The sequence below is a fragment of the Stegostoma tigrinum genome, chromosome 7 (assembly GCF_030684315.1).
Source record: "Stegostoma tigrinum isolate sSteTig4 chromosome 7, sSteTig4.hap1, whole genome shotgun sequence".
Classification (NCBI taxonomy): Eukaryota; Metazoa; Chordata; class Chondrichthyes; order Orectolobiformes; family Stegostomatidae; genus Stegostoma; species Stegostoma tigrinum.
In genome coordinates, this window is record NC_081360.1 from 80,454,331 (window position 1) to 80,474,069 (window position 19,739).

General features: G+C 39.5%; 1 protein-coding gene across 12 annotated transcripts in view; it reads right to left on the bottom strand.

Annotated features, from left to right (window-relative positions):
- gtdc1 (glycosyltransferase-like domain containing 1) overlaps nucleotides 1-19,739 on the bottom strand; it is a 417,621-nt gene that overhangs the window by 367,007 nt on the left and 30,875 nt on the right. For 10 of the 12 annotated variants that reach the window (XM_059647446.1, XM_059647444.1, XM_048534511.2 and 7 more), the window contains one exon: nucleotides 914-988. The exons of 1 other annotated variant lie outside the window; for it this stretch is intronic. The gene's annotated coding sequence lies outside the window, so the exon portion shown is untranslated. Of the gene's footprint in view, nucleotides 1-913; nucleotides 989-18,702; nucleotides 18,800-19,739 lie in introns of those variants that run through there. One more of the 12 variants, XM_048534514.2, reaches the window with a different exon arrangement.

A 19,739-nucleotide genomic window follows, 5' to 3' on the forward strand; every position in this document is an offset into this window, starting at 1 on the left:
TGAACAGAGAGGAGAAACTTCTTCAGCCAGGCAGTGGTGAATCTATGGAATTCATTGCCACAGAAGGCCAGATCATGGAGTATATTTAAGACAAAGGTGGATAGGTTCTTGATTGTCAAGGGAATCAAAGGTTCCAGAGAGAAAGTGCGAGAATAGGGTTGAGAAATTTATCAGCCATGGTTGAATGGCAGAGCAGACTCGAAGGGCCAAATAGCCTAATTTCTGCTCCAATGTCTCAAGGTCCAGGACATTGTCAGAGATGATCAAGGAACCATTACATTTACAAATTTCAGTGCAATATTCCGTTATGGAAGACAACTTAATGCTGAAATTTCATGAGCCACCAGCAGCTGAAAATACAATTTCTTGATTCTGAAATCTGTAACCACTGCCTAAAAACATGCAAGTTGTTGCAATATTTCAGATAAATACCAAACCAGCAATTTTGGTTCTCAGCAAATCAATCAACCTCTGATGCTGAGATAAATCTGAAACAAAGTTTCTTGATACCCAGTGTACAACTAAAGCAGTCTCTTCTGAACATCTGTTGCAGTGTTTAACTGGAAAAGTGACTGGCACAGATGGTGAAAATCCCAAACAATAAGAAATGTGCATGTGATTTGTCTTCTCATCCCAAAAGCTTTATCATGGACCTTCAGGGAAGCATGTGTGGCCCTATTCCATTTTTGTCTTCATTTGCAACCTTATGATATTGATTAAAGTGGCATTATTCTCTTTGTTGAGGACTACCCCAAACAAAATGATTGACTTCATATCTGGAAAACAAGCAAGTGAATCACTGCAAATACATATAAACAGAATTGTACAGTGGGTAGACATATAGATTTTCCATTATAAGAAAGCAAGATATATCAATAATTCTTTTGCAAAGGAATGAATAGATGATGCTCACCCATTTTTAGGATTTCAAATTCCCCTCAGTTACAAAAGTTGCTTCACTGCTTGCTAAATTAATCTGGTCCATGATCTGAAGAAACAAATAGCAAAAGTTGTTAGAAAATAGTGGAAAAAGGAAAAGTCTCAAATTTCTATTTCTCATAGATAACAACTTCTATCTGACATAGCCTACAGCTTCCCAATCAGGTGGAACAATTCATAATCACATGATAAGGTATTGACTATATTTCAAAGTCTGCTCTATACAATATCCAATTAGATGTAGTCAAGCAAACAATCCTTTACAAGGGTATAAAAATATTCGCTTTGTCTTTTGTTCTATGACATAATTGTCAATCTCTCCTGTTCTCTACCATATTCTAGTCATTCCTTTTTATTCTTCTTCCTCCTAACCTCTATCAAAGGCCTAAAATTCATCACATTTGTACCTTTACCCAGCTGTGAACAGTCATGTTGATGTAAAACATTTATTCACAAATGTTGCTAAAGCTGTTGACTGTTTCCAGCATTTTTGTTTTCATTTCAGATATCAAGCATGTGAAGAACTTTACCTTTATACCTTTATACATCACAAGGGTTGTCAGTTTTGAGACAGACAACAATGTTTACTGCTTGGAACTTAAGGGATGCAATAACTTCACATCAAGGTACTATATCAAGTCAAAACTGCCTCAATGGCTGATAGAAGTAGAAATTCTTAAGGCACCAGAAAGACATTTAGATATGTACATGAGGTCTATTACATAGATGATTGCAAACCAAGAACCTGAAAATGGGATTGGAGAGATATTTCTTTGTCACAGTCGGTGCTGCCAAGAGGCCCCCTCCATGAAGCAAACCTACACTCTGATTTGACAAAAAATAAGATGACAAGGCTTCATATAAAAGCATGTATCCCTCCTGTCTAGGTTGTCAACTTATTAAGTTAAAATTCAAACGTAATTAGTTCTTCATTAGAGTCAGCGTCTTGGAGTCACAAAGCGTAAAAAAGACCCTTGGCCCCTCATGTCTGCACTGACAATTACTCCTATTAAAGGCACACTAATGCCAATCTCCTGCATATGTCCCACATCTTTGAATGTTATGATATTTCAAGTGCTCATTCAAAATTTTTTAGACAGATTGCAAGGTTTCCGACCTCCACAACCTTCCCAGACAGTGCATTCCAGATTCCCATCACCCTGAGTGAAAAAACGTTTTTGTTTTCCCTCAAATCCACCTTGGAATCTCCTATCCCTGAACTAAAACTGCTTAACCTCTTGATTGACACCCTCAACCAAAGGGAGCAGCTGCTTCCTTTTCACCCTATCCATATCCCTCAAAATCTTATATGATTCTGTCATGTCCCCCTCAACTTTCTCCGCTCTAAATAAAACATTCCAACCCATCTAGTCTCTCCTCACAGCTCAATTGCTCCATCCCAGGAAACATCCTGGTGAACCTCTTCTGCACCCCTTCTCGCACTATCACATCCTTCCTGTAAACAGGTGACCAGAACTGCACACTGTACTCCAGATGTGGTCTAGCCAACATTCAGCATAACTCCAACGTTACCTCTTTGTTCTTACATACTATGCTATGACTGATGAAAGCAAGTGTCCCATTTGCCTTCATAACTATCCTTCACATATTTTGCTAACTTAAGGAATCTGTGAACAATTACTCCAAGATCCCCTATCCTTCTAATCTACCCAGTGTCCTAGCATTAATTAAAAAGTCCCACATCTTATTTCTTCTTCCAAAGTGCATAGCCTCGCACCAATCAGGGTTAAATACCATTCTCGATCAAAAGTTGTTACATTCTGCTTTGAAAAATCTGCTACTCCATATATCCCAAGAAAACAATGGAAGAGGAGAAGGCCAGAGACTGGGACACTTAGTCAGAGGATCACACAATGGTGCAACAAGTTCTCATTCAAAAGGTATTCATTCTCATCCCCAAAATATTTCTTAGAAACCCTCTAATTCTCATGGCAAGTTGTTAATTTGAGCAATCATGTCCTCCAGTGCTTCAACTAATAGCTACATGGCACACCGCAAGGATGTGTACTCAGCCCCCCTACTGTACTCCCTGTACATTCACAAGTGTAGCCAAATTTCATACAAACAACATCTACAAGTTTGTTGATGAAACCACTGTTGTAGGCCAGATATCAAACAATGAAGAGTCAGAACACAAGAAGGGAATAAAGTGCTTGATGTCATAACAATCTCTCTCTCACTGTGAGCAAAACAAAAAAAAAATCATTGACTTCTAAAAGAAAGGAGGAAGACATGGTCCTATCTACATCAACACAGAGCTGAGGTAGAGGGGGTCGATAGCATCATGTCTCTAGGAATGACGATAACCAACAATCTCTTCTGGACCTCCCACATAGATCCAACGGTCAAGAAGACAGAACAATTCCTCTTTATCTTCCAGAGGTTTAGGAAATTCAACATATTCATAAAGACCCACACCAACCTTTACAGATAGAATGCTTTCTGCAGTGTATCTGCATACTTAATGGCCAGGTACAACAATTGCTGTTCCCAGGACTGTAAATAAACTACAGAAAGTTGTCTGCATAACCCAGTCCATCACAGGAGCCAACCTCTCATGCAAGGACTCCAATTGCACTTCTCGTTGCCACGGAAAGGCTGCCAGCATAATCAAAAGCCTCTCCCAAGCTGGTAATACTCTCTTTCAACATCTTCCATCAGGCAGAAGATACAGAAGCTTGAACCTGATCTATGTGTGTATTCAAGAACAGCTTCTTCCCTGCTGTTATAAGACTGCTGAATGGACCTCTCTAATTTCAAATCTAATATTGACCTCACTTTGTGTGTCTTCTACGTAGCTGTAACCTGCTATGCCTCGGTCTGTCTAAGCACCCTATGATCTGTAAGTCCTTGTTTGTTATGATCTACCTGTACTGCTGGGAAAACAAAACTTTTCATTGTCCTTAGGTACATTTGACAACACAAAATCAACTGTTTGTGGGAGCTGTGTGAGAACTGGCCATCGCATTTCATATTGATATGTGTGACAATAGTAACTGTACTACATTGGCTGCAAACATTTTGTGTCATGTCTGGTGAAAAAGGTGTTTTATGAAACAAATCTTGGTATCCTGTCTTGTCATATTATGCTGATAAATAAGCACTTTATAAAGAATAAATAGTGGAACTAAATTTATTCATCTAGTTTATATCATCAGCAAAACTTTAGCCACAATACTTGTCCTTAACTTTAGTAAAATTAGGTGTAACTGCTGAACATGCAAGGCTCCAATTTAATAATAGGAGTTTCCATGATTATGTTACAAATATGAAGTGTACAATATTATTATGTCTTGGGCCTTGCTCTTTAAAACAGGGTTAAACAGGAATGAGGGAATTATTTGGACCTGTTCTTAATCCTGTCTGACAACAAACTTGGTTAATAAAAGGACAACAGGGATCTAGATTGTCTAATTGCAAATAAACCCAAGATATTCACACAATTCCAACATGGAAGTCAAAGGTAATTCCTGGCAACTCCAACTCTCTCTTCCAAACCTTCCAACAGCATCCAACGTCTCTGGGCAGACTCCATAGGCAGGCCCAGCTGTGACCCATCTACGGAGGTTGAAATAAGACATATACCAGCCTCACCAAGCCATGGAAGTCTCAGACTCACTTAGAATACAGTTAGTTAATCACTTCAATGCTACACTTTGGAGCACACGAATACATTTTATTGGATGCTTTTTCAGGAATACTTTGAATGCAGGGAGAGGCACTCATCTCATGTATTGGAGAAGGGTGCTCCTCAGGGCTATTTTCTGTGTACAGTCACAAAGCCAGGCAATTTGTCATGGCTGTCATCGTTGTCAGCCAAGAGGGTAGACATGTTACTGTACAGCACTTGTGCTACACACCAAAAGAATGTGCCAGCAACTTATGCAGCAAACTCACTGAATGTGCTTCAATCAAATGGCCACGTCTCAAAAATCTAAGGGGAACAAGCCTACAATCAAGTCAAAGAGGAGTATTGTCAGTCGGAGGGTCCTGAGAGTCAGTCAGCGGTAATACTTCATCTCAGTTCAGGAGTTTGAATGTAGGCAATCCAGCTTCACACAACTATGAGGGAAAGGAACTTGCAATAAAACAAGTTATTGATCTTCTCAACATTTAATTGAGGAAATGTTTGTTTTCCCTGTCAAAAACTCAATTATTTAGGTTTAAAAGTGGAAGACATAATTGCCAATAATTGGCCAGTGAGATAGAAAAGATGGCTGTCAACTGCAGGACAAACTAAGTGGCTCGTTAGAGTAAGCAAATAAGTGGCAAAGGAAATTCAATCGAGAGAACAGCGAAGTTATACATTTGGGAGCGCAAACAAATGCAGGAATAACATACAATGAACATGACAGCACCGAGCTGGGTAAAGGAAGTGAAAGGCATGGAGAAAAAAAAAGTTCAAACTTGGACTAATGGCACACAATCAACCAGTGATCTATACCCTTTGTTGTACCAGCAGCAAAATAATTACTACTTAACATAATTTTATTTATCTGGTTTTATTTACATGTAAAACAAGCAATTATAGTGTGGTAGCTTTCATTCAATAGCATACACTCCGACTGCATCAGAATCATCTCATTGTCCCATAAATTAGTTTCACAACTCATTATACAACACAATAAAAAATTTCAAAATAACGGACATTGAATCTATATGTTCAAGTAATAGCAAGCCATTTCAAAAAACCTCTCATACTTTACAAACCTATTTACAACACTCCTCAAAAATCTCAAAATTCTGATTTATATTAAAACTGCGTTTAGTAGACAAATGTTCATGGTGTGGAGAAATTTATTCCAATAGGTTTATAAAACTTTCAAGGGACAACATTTAAAAAGCTCCTTTTCTTGCAATCCACTACCAACCTGATTTGCCCACTTACATATTGAAATCCGCCATAATCACTGCAACCTTGCCTTTCTTGCATGCCTTATCAAGTCTCCTGGTGTATCTTGTGCCCCAAATCCTGATGACTGTTTGGATGCCTGAACATAACTCTCATTATGTTTTTTTTTGCACATGTGGTAGCTGCAAATCTCTTAGCTTGAGCCCCTGCTGTTCACATTAAATAGCAATAGTCCGATTGAGGGAATCGCATGAAACATTTTTCTGATGACACAAATCTAGAGGAAATGTTGATGAACAAAGTAACCTGACTGTCCACGTACACTAGTCACTGCAAGCAGGCATGGAGGTGCCGCAAACAGTTAGGAAGGCAAAGAGCATGTTAACTTTCATAGAAAAAGGATAAAGTGCAGGAACAAGGATGTCTTACTACAGATCTACAGGACTGTGGTGAGTCCACAACCAGAGTACTGCATCCAGTTTTGGTCATTTTACGTAAGAAAATGATTACTTGTCAGGCAAACCATTGCAGATTCACTCGGCTCACTGTTAGGATAACAGATTTGTCATAAGAAGAGACCCAGGTTGACTGAGCCCATAAACCACTGGAGGTTAGAAGAATGAGGAGGTGTCTCATGTATACATTTCTAGAAGAGCTGGACAGACTGTATGTAAGAGTTACATTTTCCTCTGTCTCAGCAGACCAAAACAAAGAATCAGAATCTTGAGATACTGGGTAGGCACTTTCAAAATGAAATGAAGAGAAATTTCTTGACTTAGATGGCAGCAAATATGTAGCATTCCGAACTACAGAAGGCTGTGGACAACTTCTGGAGGCTAAAGTTGTTGAAGGGTATGGGGAAAGAGCAGGAATATGAAATTGAGATAGTGGGGCAACAATGATCATGTTGAATGGTAGACTGGATTCAATGACTCAAATGGCCAACTCCTCCTCCTATGTCCAATATTTCCATTTTTGTTCTTTTGTGTAATAAATTTAGTTTTAATATGCAGCTTCAAGTGAACATTTTTCAGTCACTAACCATCATGGTAAACAACTACAAAAATTAAACTTATGTTCTACTATGTAAGGTTGTGGGATCCAACTTGGCTATTGTTACATTGATAGTATCATAACATCACCCAGAGAAATAGTGGGCTGGGTTCCATACATCTTACTTGATGTCCCCTTTGGCTTGCAAGGGAAAGTGAACAACTTGAAGTCAAGCATAGCTGCACCAGCAATTGCAGAACAAAGAGTAAGAAAAGATAATTCATCCTTCTCTGTATCACCTGCACCAGGAGCTCCAGTGCCATGCCAGAGAACTTGTGTATCCTCTCCTTATCTCTAAGCCACTATGAAACCTGTGTGGTGTCAGCCAGTGCATTAGGCATCTTCAGTTAATAATCATACATAAATCCATAGACTACACTCCTTGAAAATTACTTCTAATCAGTGCGAGTTCCATACCTACAAGATTCTAATTCAACTCTTCCAAATAAATTCAAATCTGGCAATCAGCGATTAACACAAATTACATCCTAAAACCTGACTTTCAAACAGATTTCTTTCAACAATACTGTGCCCATTTATCACACATTCAATTCTCTTCACAAATGAATGGCTTCTACACTGTAACGATGAGCATTCTGGATTCCGAATCCTGTGATGAGTTCAAATCTTCTCTCCGTTCTTCCAAAATGTGACTTTCAAAGGGCTTTTGTGCTGTAGTGGTGGTGCCCCTATCTCTTGAGCAGAAGCCATTTTCAAATCCCACCTGTGCCAGAGGTTTATTGTGTCACATCTGAATGGATATTATTAATCAATCTACATCCCTTTGTGAAAATAACCCCAAAATAGCCCCAAAAATCTCCTGAGCACAAAATTTGGATATGACTCGGAAATGTCAAACCATGCTCAACTAGTTGCAGAAAAGGACATTGTGCACATGGAATGGATGATTTAATATGATTTACACATCAAATAAATACTAGTTGGTCTCACTGAAAAACCTGGCAAATTACATTCAGTGTGGGCATCCTCTACCAAATGCCATTTGAGCAAAACCTGTAGCACAACTAGATATCAATATCTTGCCCTAATAAAAGTCAGGTAACAACAGGTTGACCTGCTTTTCATTCATTGTTAAATCCACCACGCAGCCTGCTTGTCACATGCACATCCACTGCAACTCTACCTGTGGTACGCCCAGCAGAAAATGATAGACCCTTAGGTAGGCAGGTAAATTCTCATTAAGAGCTTCAACCTGCCACAATCAGGATCTTACCAGTGGCAGAAGACACACATGTCAAGCAGCCGGTCTAAGAGCCCTCTCTTTAAAACCAAAAGAACTGTGAATGCTTAAATCAGGAATAAAAACAAAGTTGCTGGAAAAGCTCAGCAGCTTTTACAGCATCTGTGAAAGAGAGAATAGAGTTAAAGTTTTGGGTCCGGTGACCCTTCCTCAGGATGCTTCTGAAGAAGAGTCACCAGACCTGAAATGTGAAATCTGTTTTCTCCTTCACAGATGCTGCCAGACCTGCTGAGCTTTTCCAGCAAATTTGTTTGTTTAGCCCTCTCTTCTTAATGGGTCCATCGAAGGGTTAACCTCATGCCCAATCCTCTTCCAACTAGGATGCCTTTCCCTCCCAATGGCAGCTGTATGCAAGCTTCCTATCTCAGTTACTGGGCCTGCCAGTTTGGTACATAGTATAGCGTCTAAATACAGAATCAAATCTTAATCCAATGCTGCTTTCCTCCATACAAAGGTTTTGGAAGACTGTCGGCTTCTAATTGCTTTGCAATTCTCTAAAGTAGGACCTCCTGTCCCTCAGGGATGAAAATTCAGTCACCAGTCTGTTAACAACCTGTTAGCCCTTGAATGCTTGCAGAGCAATCAGTGTTCCTCTGGACAAAATCCCTTAGTTCATTAAATCAGAAAATTATTTAAAAGCAAGAATAGAATGCGATATTTCTTTAACAGATGTTATCCCTCCTCCGCTTCAGCTTTGGAGATTCTTCTATAGAATGACTGTCAAACATAGTTATCCCACATCAATAGCAGCCCAAAATATCAAAGGAGGCTTCCAAAGGTCTGCAATAATGTACATAATTTTGCAATACAGGGGAGGACCCCTTTTGCAGAAGAGTAGGAATGTCAACGTGGGTCTGTAAAGGCTATGGTCGCAGGGTAAAAGATTAGCATGAAGAAAGAGAATGAAAGTAAGAAATCAAAGATGTGGAAGGTCACCAAACAAAGATATTGCGTAGCTTGGCAAACTACAGCAACATTGATGGACAAGGCTTTCTCTTAGAAGACACACTCCAGTCCCAGAGTCTCATATTGTATCCGCCTGTTAAATAGGCCACACACAAAGTAAATCTCTGCTCATGCTGTTAACAACTGCCTTGTTCCCAACAACTTCAACTCATGCACTGGTGCATCCACTTTCTGCAGGCCATGTCAATCACCCTTGGCAACTTGGAGTGAAGCAATACTCAAAGTTCATTGACCCTAAATACTAAAGCTGTTCTCTTCCCCATTGGTGCTGATTTAGTTGTTGAGTATTTGCTTCATTTTTTTTATGTTGTATAACATACTGTAACTTTCAACAACTGAGGTACCATTCAAGTTCACCCAACACCTGTTTTGCCTGAATGAATGGCAATTGAGCAATTCAAAGCAGTCTCAAGTAGATTTTAAATTAACTCATGGTCTGACTGAAAACTTAAAAGTAAATTTCAGGATAATCAAGCCACCACATACAATCAAGAGATCGTGGAATATGCTTTGATTGTAACATGGAGAACCACCAGAAAAGACTTCAAAACATTCATATTTTATAGCCTTTCAGTCTACCTTCGAAATGGAATTCAGTTTCACAAATATCTTGCCCAACTTTCTAACCACAGGAGGGAAGTTCTGACAGTACCCTAAATACTTACTAAATGGTTTGTTGATTTACACTGGTATTAAAAAGTGCGGTCAACATTTATGAGAAGGTAAACCGATATTAGGCACGTAGCCTAATTTGCTTGAGTGGATTGCTGATTACCTGCAAGTAGACCATTACTGAAAGCATACTTCACTTCATGCCAAATTTCCCACTCACTTATTTCCCTTGTTGACAGCACATTGCAGGTTATTTTCTCTTAACGAAAAAAACTGCAACTATAAAATTATTGAACATTTTTTCCTTAAAAGTGCCAACAGTGTGAATTCTTTCACATGTTGACATTCCAGCATTTTAAGGGTCTTGTCTGTTGAAACAAGCTAGTATTCTACTTCATTGTCAAATATCAAAATTTATTTTATTTTCTTTCCATGGAAAATAATTGATGACTGCCCCACACTTCATAATGGTTATTAATTAATTGCAGATCAAAGTGAGTCAGATAATGTACTGTATCATAAGAAGGTTAACAAGAATTTTATTTGATTAAAATGTTTTAAGCGTATCCTCAAATATATTTAAAACATCAAATCCAAACTTATGTCTGAAGTTAACAAACCCGATACTCTACACGAGAAATTCAATTTATAATGGCACGTACTTTTTTATTCAAGAGAATGAAATGGAAACAAAGTGTGATGTGCCGGAAGTTAAGTGCACAGGAAGTTAAGTGCTATATGCAAAACTTTTAATAAATTATTGGCCTCTACTCAAAAATTGGTAGGCTAATTAGCCATGGAGAAAGAGCAAACGCTGGCAGCTGGTTCAAAGGTAGACATGATATGGTAAGAAGTTATCTCAGACCACTAATGCATTTTTATCAACTGGAAGGGATCCTCTGCACTACTGGTAAAACAAAGCAATTTGCGGGCGCTAATACATTAGATTTAGACAGAAAATATGAACAGGAACAGGCCATTTAGACCTTCGAGTTTGCTGTGCCATTTAATATGATCATGGTCGATCGGCTCGGTATCCTGTTCATGCTTTCAGCTCATACCCTTTGATTTTTTTGGCGCTAAGAACTGTATAAAAAGTCATCATAATCTTACCAGACTGTAAGGCTGATGTCTCATCAAAAGAGACAAATGGAAGGAGTTTGACTTGAGAGTCACCACGCCTCAGTCAAGGCGAGAGGTTGGGAAGTAGAACTGAACCCATGCAGAGTTATGTCAATCGCATCACAAACCAACAATTCAACCAACTGAGTCATAGTTGCTACAGTTCCACTGGACCAGAGTGCTCTCATTAGACTGAGATGACTGGCGCTGGTTTAACCCGATCGTCACCATATCTTGGGTGAGGGAGAAGTTGAGAAGCAGAATCCTTCACAGTACCTTAGCTGATGTGGAAGCTAAACCCAAAATTGGCATCTCTCTGCATTGCAAGCCAGCCATCCAATCAACTGAGTTAACCACTATACCTAACTCTTTCTTGAAAGCATTCAAAGTTTTATCAACAACTGCTTTCTGTGGCAGAGAATTCAACATGCTCACCACTGTGTAAAAGTAGAAATTTCTCCTCATCTCAATCCTAAATGGCCCTCCATAGGCTTAAACCATAATCTCTGGTTCTGAACTCTGCAGTCATCAAGAATATCCTTTATGCATTTACCCAGTCTAGTCCTGTTAGAATTTTATACGCCTAAGGGACCTCCTCTCAATCCTTTAAACTTCAAAGAACATAATCATAGCCACACCAGTTGCTCTTCATATGTCAGTTCTGGAGAATCTGATAAACTTTTGCTACAATCCCTCCATATTCACAACATCCTCTCTCAAACAGATAAGATGATGTTAAGATAAAACTGCACCTAACACTCCAGCTGCAATCTCACCAAGGCCCTATATAATTGCAGCAAGAAATCCCTACCCCTATACTCCAGTGCTCTCATTTTGAAGGCCAATCTCCTTCAGCCTTCTTCACTGCCTGTTGTACGCATGCTTACATTCGGTTAGTGGTGTACAAAGACACATAGGTCTGGTTGTGTATTATAATTTGCCTTCCTGTTTTTGCAACCAAAGTCTAACCAAACACACATAAAATACTATCATCGTCCAAACATGTGCGAACTCACTCAACTTCTCTGTATCCTCCTAAGTTTATCATCTCACTCAGCTCTCAGTCGTCTGCAAACTTGGGGATACTACATTTACTTCCCTAATTTAAAAATCATTAATATATATATCTTGAACAGCCAGGGTCCAAGCACTGATCCCAGCAGCATACCACTAGTCACACAGCCAGCCACTCAAATAAAGACAAATTTACTCCCATCAATTTATCCAATAACATTCAATTCTTTCTTCTCACCAGCCCCTGCATTCCCCTACATTTTTGGGACATTATCTCTGTTTCTGAAGACAGAACTAAAATATGTATTTTATGGTCTACCAACTCTGTTTCCCATTGTGACTTTGGTTTCTGCCTTCAAGCTACCTACATTTGTCTGAACTAATCGCCTTCTCTTCACATACCTATTGGAGTTTTTATAATAGTTTATATGTTGCCTGCTTATTTTCACACAAACTATGTATATTAATATTATTACATTAAGTATTGGTGAAAAAAATCACATGTATGTGAACTTGTTCAACTTTAATTCTTATAGTTACTATTTAAAAACTTAGAATTCCCTCCCCTTTTTTATGTCTTTTGGCTTTGAAGATTTTACCCGCTTTTACCACCTGCAATATATTACTTCCTACAGCACAATCAAAATATTTTTGACGGTCACATTCTTACATTATTTGAGCGATCAAAACATTTCACAAAACATATGTTGTATAATTTACACTCACTCTTCATGAAACCACTGCCAAATTCAAAATTTTGTAACTTTTCCATTGCTTTTCTCCCCCAAAATGAGTTACACTTCAATGTTGAATTTTAAGCTTGTCAATTTTCAGAGGTTTAAGATCATCCTAACATTGATCAGACAAAGGAAGCAATGCTGTGATCCGAGTTAATGTTGTTACAGGTCAAGTCAAATCCCATATAGAAATCTGTGTTGATAGATCATATTTTGTTTAATGAGGTGGTGTTTCACAAAGCACAAAAATGCAATAGGTTTGATGTCAACAACAGAACAGATGTTTATTATGCAAAGGGTATGAAAATGAAATAGAATAACCTTAAGAAGGGGGGAAACGGGAGAGTAGAGAACTACAAACCGGTTACCATGATATCCTTAGGAGGGAATATTTTAGAATCTATTAGAGAAAATGTGATAATGGAACTTTTAGAAAAGAACAGCAAAACTAGGCAGAGTTAACATGAACTTATGAAAGGGAACCAGTGGATGAATTACGATTGGATTTCACAAGGCTACTAACGCAATGCAAGCAAATGAAACTGGAGTACATAGAATTGGGGACATTTACTAGTATCGATTGAGAATTGGTTAATAGTTAGAAAACAGCATGAACAAAAAGGAACATTCACAGGATAGCAAGTTGCTAGCAGTGCGGTACTTCAAGGATCAGTGCTCAGTCTGCAACAGTTAACAATGTAAATTATTTCAATGTGGGAAACTATTGTAGTTTTAGTGACTGGAAGCGTGTCCACAGCATACCACCAGATTCACTGCTGGGTCCCTTGCTGTTTGTTGTGTATATTAATGAGCTGGAGTGAATTTAGGAGGTATGATCAATAAGTCTGTGGATAACACAAAAATTGGTTATGTGCTAAATAGCAAGGAGGAATGCCTTAGGCTACAGGACAATACAGACAGATTGATCAAAAGCGCTGAACAGTCACAAAAAGAATTTAAACCTGAAAAGTGAGGGACATTTTGTGAGCATTCACAAGTACCAGGAGTACGAATTGAATGGTAGGACAATAGGAAGTAGAGGATCAGACAGCCTTAGTGTCCATGCTCCTTAAAGGCAACAGGAAAGATAGATGAGGTGATTAAGAAGGCTTTTAGGATACTTACATTTATTAGTTAAAGCAGTGAATACAGGAGCAAAGAGGTTATGACGAAGCAGTATATAACGTTAGTTAGGCCACTGTAAGAGTACAGAGTAAAGTTCTGGTCACCGCACTAGAAGGAGGATGTAATTGCTCAAGAGAGGATACATAAGAGGTTCATCAGGTTGTTACCTGGTCTGGAGTGATTCTTCTGTGAAGAGAGACTAATAGAATGGAGTTATTTCCCTTAGAACAGTGAGGGCTGAGGGGAGTTTGAAGTGTACAAAGTTCTAGGGGAAACAGGCAGGTTAGGTAAGGAGAAATATAAACCCTTAGTGCAGGGGTCATTGTTAGCATCGTGGCAGTGGGAGGTACGGGGGCAGTGCGGTGTAGTACTTTAAAGGTAAGCAGAAGGTTTGGAGAGTACTTGAGGGTGAAAAGAAAACATTCAGAGGTTTGTGGGCATCGGGAACTCACTGCCTAGAGGCAGGAACCATCAAAATATTTAAGAGATATATCGATTTATACTCAAAACACAATGGCATACAAAGCAATGGACCAAGCGCTGGGAAGCTGAATTACAATAGACAGATGTTTGATGACCAATGTATGCATGGTGGACCAGAGGGCCTCTTTCCTTCCTTTAAAATTGATGACTATTAAGTTAGAATGCAGGTGCAGCAACAATCAGAAAGACAGTGTGTTGACTAGAATTTCAAAATGACTTGAGTACAGAGGTGAAGAAGTCCTCGTGCAAATGCCCTGTCTCGGTGAGACTCTCCCAGAATTTGTGCATAATTCTGGACTCCTTATCTAGAACAGGGTATACTTGCCACAGAGAGGGTGCAATAGATGTTCACCAGATTAATCCCTTGAATGGCGGCATCATCCAACAATGAAAGACAGACAAAAATGAGTCTGTGTTCCCCAGATTTCAAAGAATGTAAGTGATATTACAGAAACTTGGAAAATACTTACTAGACATTAGAAGGTGGAAGTAAAAGCATGTTTTCATTGGCTAGTGACTTCAGAACCAAGGAAAGAAAGCTCAGGATAAGGGGCAGGCTATTTAACATAGATAAAGATGAATTTTTTTATTAAGAATGACGAGACTGCTGGGGTAGGCTCGGTGGACTGAATAGCCTACTCCTATTCCTATATTCCCAATTTACATGAAATAACTACAAAAAAATCTGTTATGTTAATTCTTACTGCTGGTAAGCATTCTACTGAAAGTAGTACTTTTGGGCACCCAACTGAGGCCTATCCGCTGAAAACACACACAGATTCATAGGATCAGACAGCACTGAAATAGAACTTTCAGTCCAGCCTGTCCGTGTCGACCATAATCCCAAACTAAACTAGTTCAACTTACTTGTGTTTGGCCCATATCCCTCCAAACAGTTCTTATTCATGTATTTATCCAAATGTCTTGTGAACATTGTAACTCTACCCACATCCACCACCTCTCCTGGAAGTTCATGTCACACACGAACCACTGTTTAAAAAAAATTGTCCCTTGTCTTTTCTTAAATCTCTTTCTCCTCTCAGCTTACAAACATGCCCCAGTCTTGAAACTCCCACCCTAGGGAAAGGACACCTGCCATTCACCTTATCTGTATCCCTCAATATTTTATTAACCTCTAATAAGGTCACATGTCAACCTCCCACACTCCACTGACAAAAGTCCCAGGCTATCCAGCCTCTCCTTATAATTCAAATCCTTCATTCCAAGCAACGTCCTGGTAAATCTTTTCTGAATCCTCTCCAGTTTAATAATATTCTTCCTATAACAGGGCAACCAGAACTGCATACAATACTCCAGAAAAGGCCTCACCAAAATCTTGTACAATCTCATTATGACATCCCAACTCCTGTACTCATAGGTCTGAATAATGAAGGCAGGCATTCTAAATCCCTTCTGAAACACCCCATTTACATGTGAACAAGGTCAGAAGTTACACAACACCAGATTATGGTCCTTCATCAGGAAAAGTCACTCCAGTCCAACACCAGCACTTCGCATCATGTTTACGTGTAACACAACTTCAAAGAATTATGTACCTGAACCTCTAGGTCATCGATCATAGAATCCCTACAGTGTGAAAACAGGCCCTTCAGCCACAGCGGCCCTCCAAACAGTATCCCACCCAGACCCAATCCTGAACACATGGACAATTTTGTGGCTAACCCACCTAGCCTGCACATCTTCAGACTGTGGGAGGAAACCCGTGCAGTCAAGAGAAGATTGTGTAAACTCCACACTGGCAGTCGCCCAAGGGGGGAACCGAACCCAAGTTCCTGGCCCTGAGAGGCAGCAGTGCTAACCACTGAGCCACCATGCTACATTCTATTCAAAACAAAACTATGCAAGGCCCTACTTCTATTTTTTAAGTCCCCTTATTTGTTTCACCAAAATGCAATGCCTCACATTTATCTAAATTAAACTCCATCAGTCACTCCTCAGCCAATTGACCTAACTGATCAAGATGCCTTTGTGATCTCTTAGAAGCTTGTGGTCAACTTAGTCTACAAGCCAAATTGGCAAATATTTGAATGCAAAAGAAGTATGTCTGACAGTCTTCTAAACCCTTGGGAACATATGGAGAGAAAGAATAAAGCCACTGTTATAAAGTGAATTATTTTGGTTAAACCAGAAAAGGGAACAGAACCTAATAGCTTAGTCCCTTCAGCTCAAAGTCAGTCAGAACGAAAAAAAGTTAAGTTGACCCACTGACATAGGATGCATTTCATAAGAAGGCACTTAATATGAAATAAATTGTGGATGTGTAGAATAGGTTGCAGATGACACGAAGATTGGTGGAGTAGCAGATGGTGATGGGGACTGTCAGAGATTACAGCAGAATATAGATAGATTGGAGAGTTAGGCAGATAAATGGCAGATGGAGTTCAATCCGGGCAAATGCGAGGTGACGCATTTGGAAGATCTAATTCAACGGCAAACTATACAGTAAATGGAAAAGTCCTGGGGAAAACTGATGGACAGAGATATCTGGGTGTTCAGGTCCACTGTTCCCTGAAGGTGGCAATGCAGGTCAATAGAGTGGTCAAAAAGGCATACAGCATGCTTGCCTTCATCAGACAGGGTATTGAGTACAAGAGTTGGCAGGTCATGTTACAGTTGCATAAGACTTTGGTCGGCCATATTTAGAGCACTGCGGACAGTTCTGGTTGCCACATTACCAAAAGGATGTGGATGCTCTGGAGAAGTTGCAGAGGAGGTTCACCAGGATGTTGCTTGTTATGGAGGGTGCTAGCTATGAAGAAAGGTTGAATAGATTAGGATTATTTTCATCAGAACGACAGAGATTGAGGTGGGACCTGATTGAGGTCTACAAAATCATGAAGGGTATAGACAAGGTGGATAGCAAGAAACTTTTTCCCAGAGTGGGGGACTTAATTACTAGGGGTCATGAGTTCAAAGTGAGAGGAGGAAAGTTTATGGGAGATATGCGTGGAAAGTCCTTTACCCAGAGGGTGGTGGATGTCTGGAAAGCGTTGCCAGCGGAGGTGGTAGACGCAGACACAATAGTGTCTTTTAAGCTGTGTCTAGACAGGTACATGGATGGGCAGGGAGCAAAGGGATACAGACTCTTAGAAAATAGATGACAGGTTTAGACAGAGGATATCGATCGGCGCAGGGTTGGAGGGCTGAAGGGCCTGTTCCTGTGTTGTAATTTTTTGTTCTTTATAACATCATTCACACGCATTCTGTAAAATAGATCAGTTTAAAGATTTGTATCCGGCCCAGTGTCATTCAAGTGTTTTCAATCCACCTGCTGAAAATGTTGAAATGGCATGGAAAAGGCAAATTCAGTTTGTTTGGCAGGATGAGGTACTATTGATGTACACCCAGATTATGCTATTGTATGATTAGACGAGGAACAATATAGCAAACTCCTCAATGTAAGCAGAAGATAGTACTTAGGGGAAGGACCAATCTGAGGATAACTAAATAAATTCTTAACATTTACTGTAGTACCTCCCTAATACACTTCACATATTACTCTGCACAATGAGCCAAAAGTGCCTGGGTTCTTCAGGTGGTGCATACAAAATAAACAGCACCCCACACAAACCAGGACCCAGTTACCAACCAAGAAAACAGTGAGCAAATATTAATATCGTTTTGCTCAATAGTTGTCCCTAAAACTGCACACAATTATTCACAAATAAATCCCTGTTCACCACAGAAGAGTTCCACCCTGAAATGCTATCAGTGTTTGACATTAAAGTTAGGTGCTGTTGTCTCTAAGCGTATTATCCAGTAAAAATCTTTATCTGTAAAAACACAGTACATTTTCTGGTCTAGACACAAGTAAATTCATGTGAAACTATGCATGTACATCAGGTTATTTTTGATACCACAACACATATCAACTGTTTTATCAGTACAAGTTTTTTTTAAGAAAACACATCTTCCACACAGGTTCCTTTACTCAAAAATGTGCTGTATTTTGGGTTAACTTTTACTGCATAATTAAAAGCCTAGTTCATCTTACATAAGCAGTGCATGGCAATCAGTAACAACCCTAACACAAATGACATATTTCATGGTTATATCACTATAATATCTATTTCTTGTCCTCTCCGCAGCCATCAATACAGCTAACAATGTCAGACCCATCCAAAGGTTTACCCTCATTATTCAGGTCAGTTAGAAAATTTTGCTTGGTTTGTTCTTGTCTGGAAGAACATAGTCAGACATCTACTACTACAGCTTCTCATTCTGCACCTGTACAGATACCTCCAGAGGACCCAAAGGGTACTTGTGAACTAAAGCTCACAATGACAGCATTTGTATCATCTAGAAAATTAGCAAAAGCTACCTAGCCATTCTCAAATTGGCTGATTCCAAATAGCCTCAGGTGATGGCCGATGACATGCCAGTCAGTAAAAGCAAATTCAGGCATAGGCATGTCATAACTGATAAGGAAAGTGCAATCATCATTCCACTACCTGTGTAGCAGATGATAATAGAAATGTAAAGATTTTCCCTCTTACCTTGGAAGACTTCATCATAAAGCACATAACTTGCTTATACACTTGTTACGGTGACACTGAAGTATTCTTCTCATGTTCACAGGTGCATTCTCCTCCATTACTTCCTTCAATTAAAGCCAGTAATTAATTCCCAACCCCACATTAGTTCAGACGAGCAGTCTTCTACCTTATCATTCTAAATTGCCACCAGCATTGTTCTTGTTCAAAATGACACCCATCTCCCTGCCAGTTTAGAGCACCCTTGGGCCACAGGACTCAGGTGCCATTCAGCCCATGAATTCTGCTCTGCCATTCAATGAAATCTTGGCTGATCTTCTCATCCTCAGTTCTACTTTCTTGCCTTATTACCAAAACTCTTAATCCTCTCATTGATTAAAAAAAAATTTCAGCCTTGATTACAATTGAGCAACCAAGCCTTGTTAATCCTCTCTCAAACGAATTCCACAGATTCATTACTGTCACAGAAAAGAAATTTCTTCATCGCTGGTTCAAATGGACGAACCCTCATTCAGATTACGTCCTCTGGTCCTAGACGTTCCCACAAGAGGAACCATCTGTCAGCATCTACCTTGTACACGCCCCTCAGAATCTCACGTGTTTCAATAAAATCAAATTTTATTCTCCTAAACTCCAATGAGTATAAGCCCAATCTATTCACCTTCTCAACAAAATCAAGAACATAACACAGAATGTAGAAAAGTAAAGCACAGTACAGGCCCTTCAGCCCACGATGTTGTGCCGTGGATTAATCCTAATCCAAAAATAACATAACCTAACCTACATTCCCCTCAATTCACTGCTGTCCATGTGCATGTCCAGCAGTCACTTAAATGTCACTAATGACTCTGCTTCCACGACTACCACTGGCAAAGTATTGCATGCACTCACAACTCCCTGGGTGAAGAACCTCCCTCTGACGTCTCCTCTATACCTTCCTCCTAACACCTTAAAACTATGACCCCTCGTGGCAGTCAATCCCGCCCTGGGGAAAAGTCTCTGGCTATCGACTCTATCCATGTCTCTCATTACATTGTACA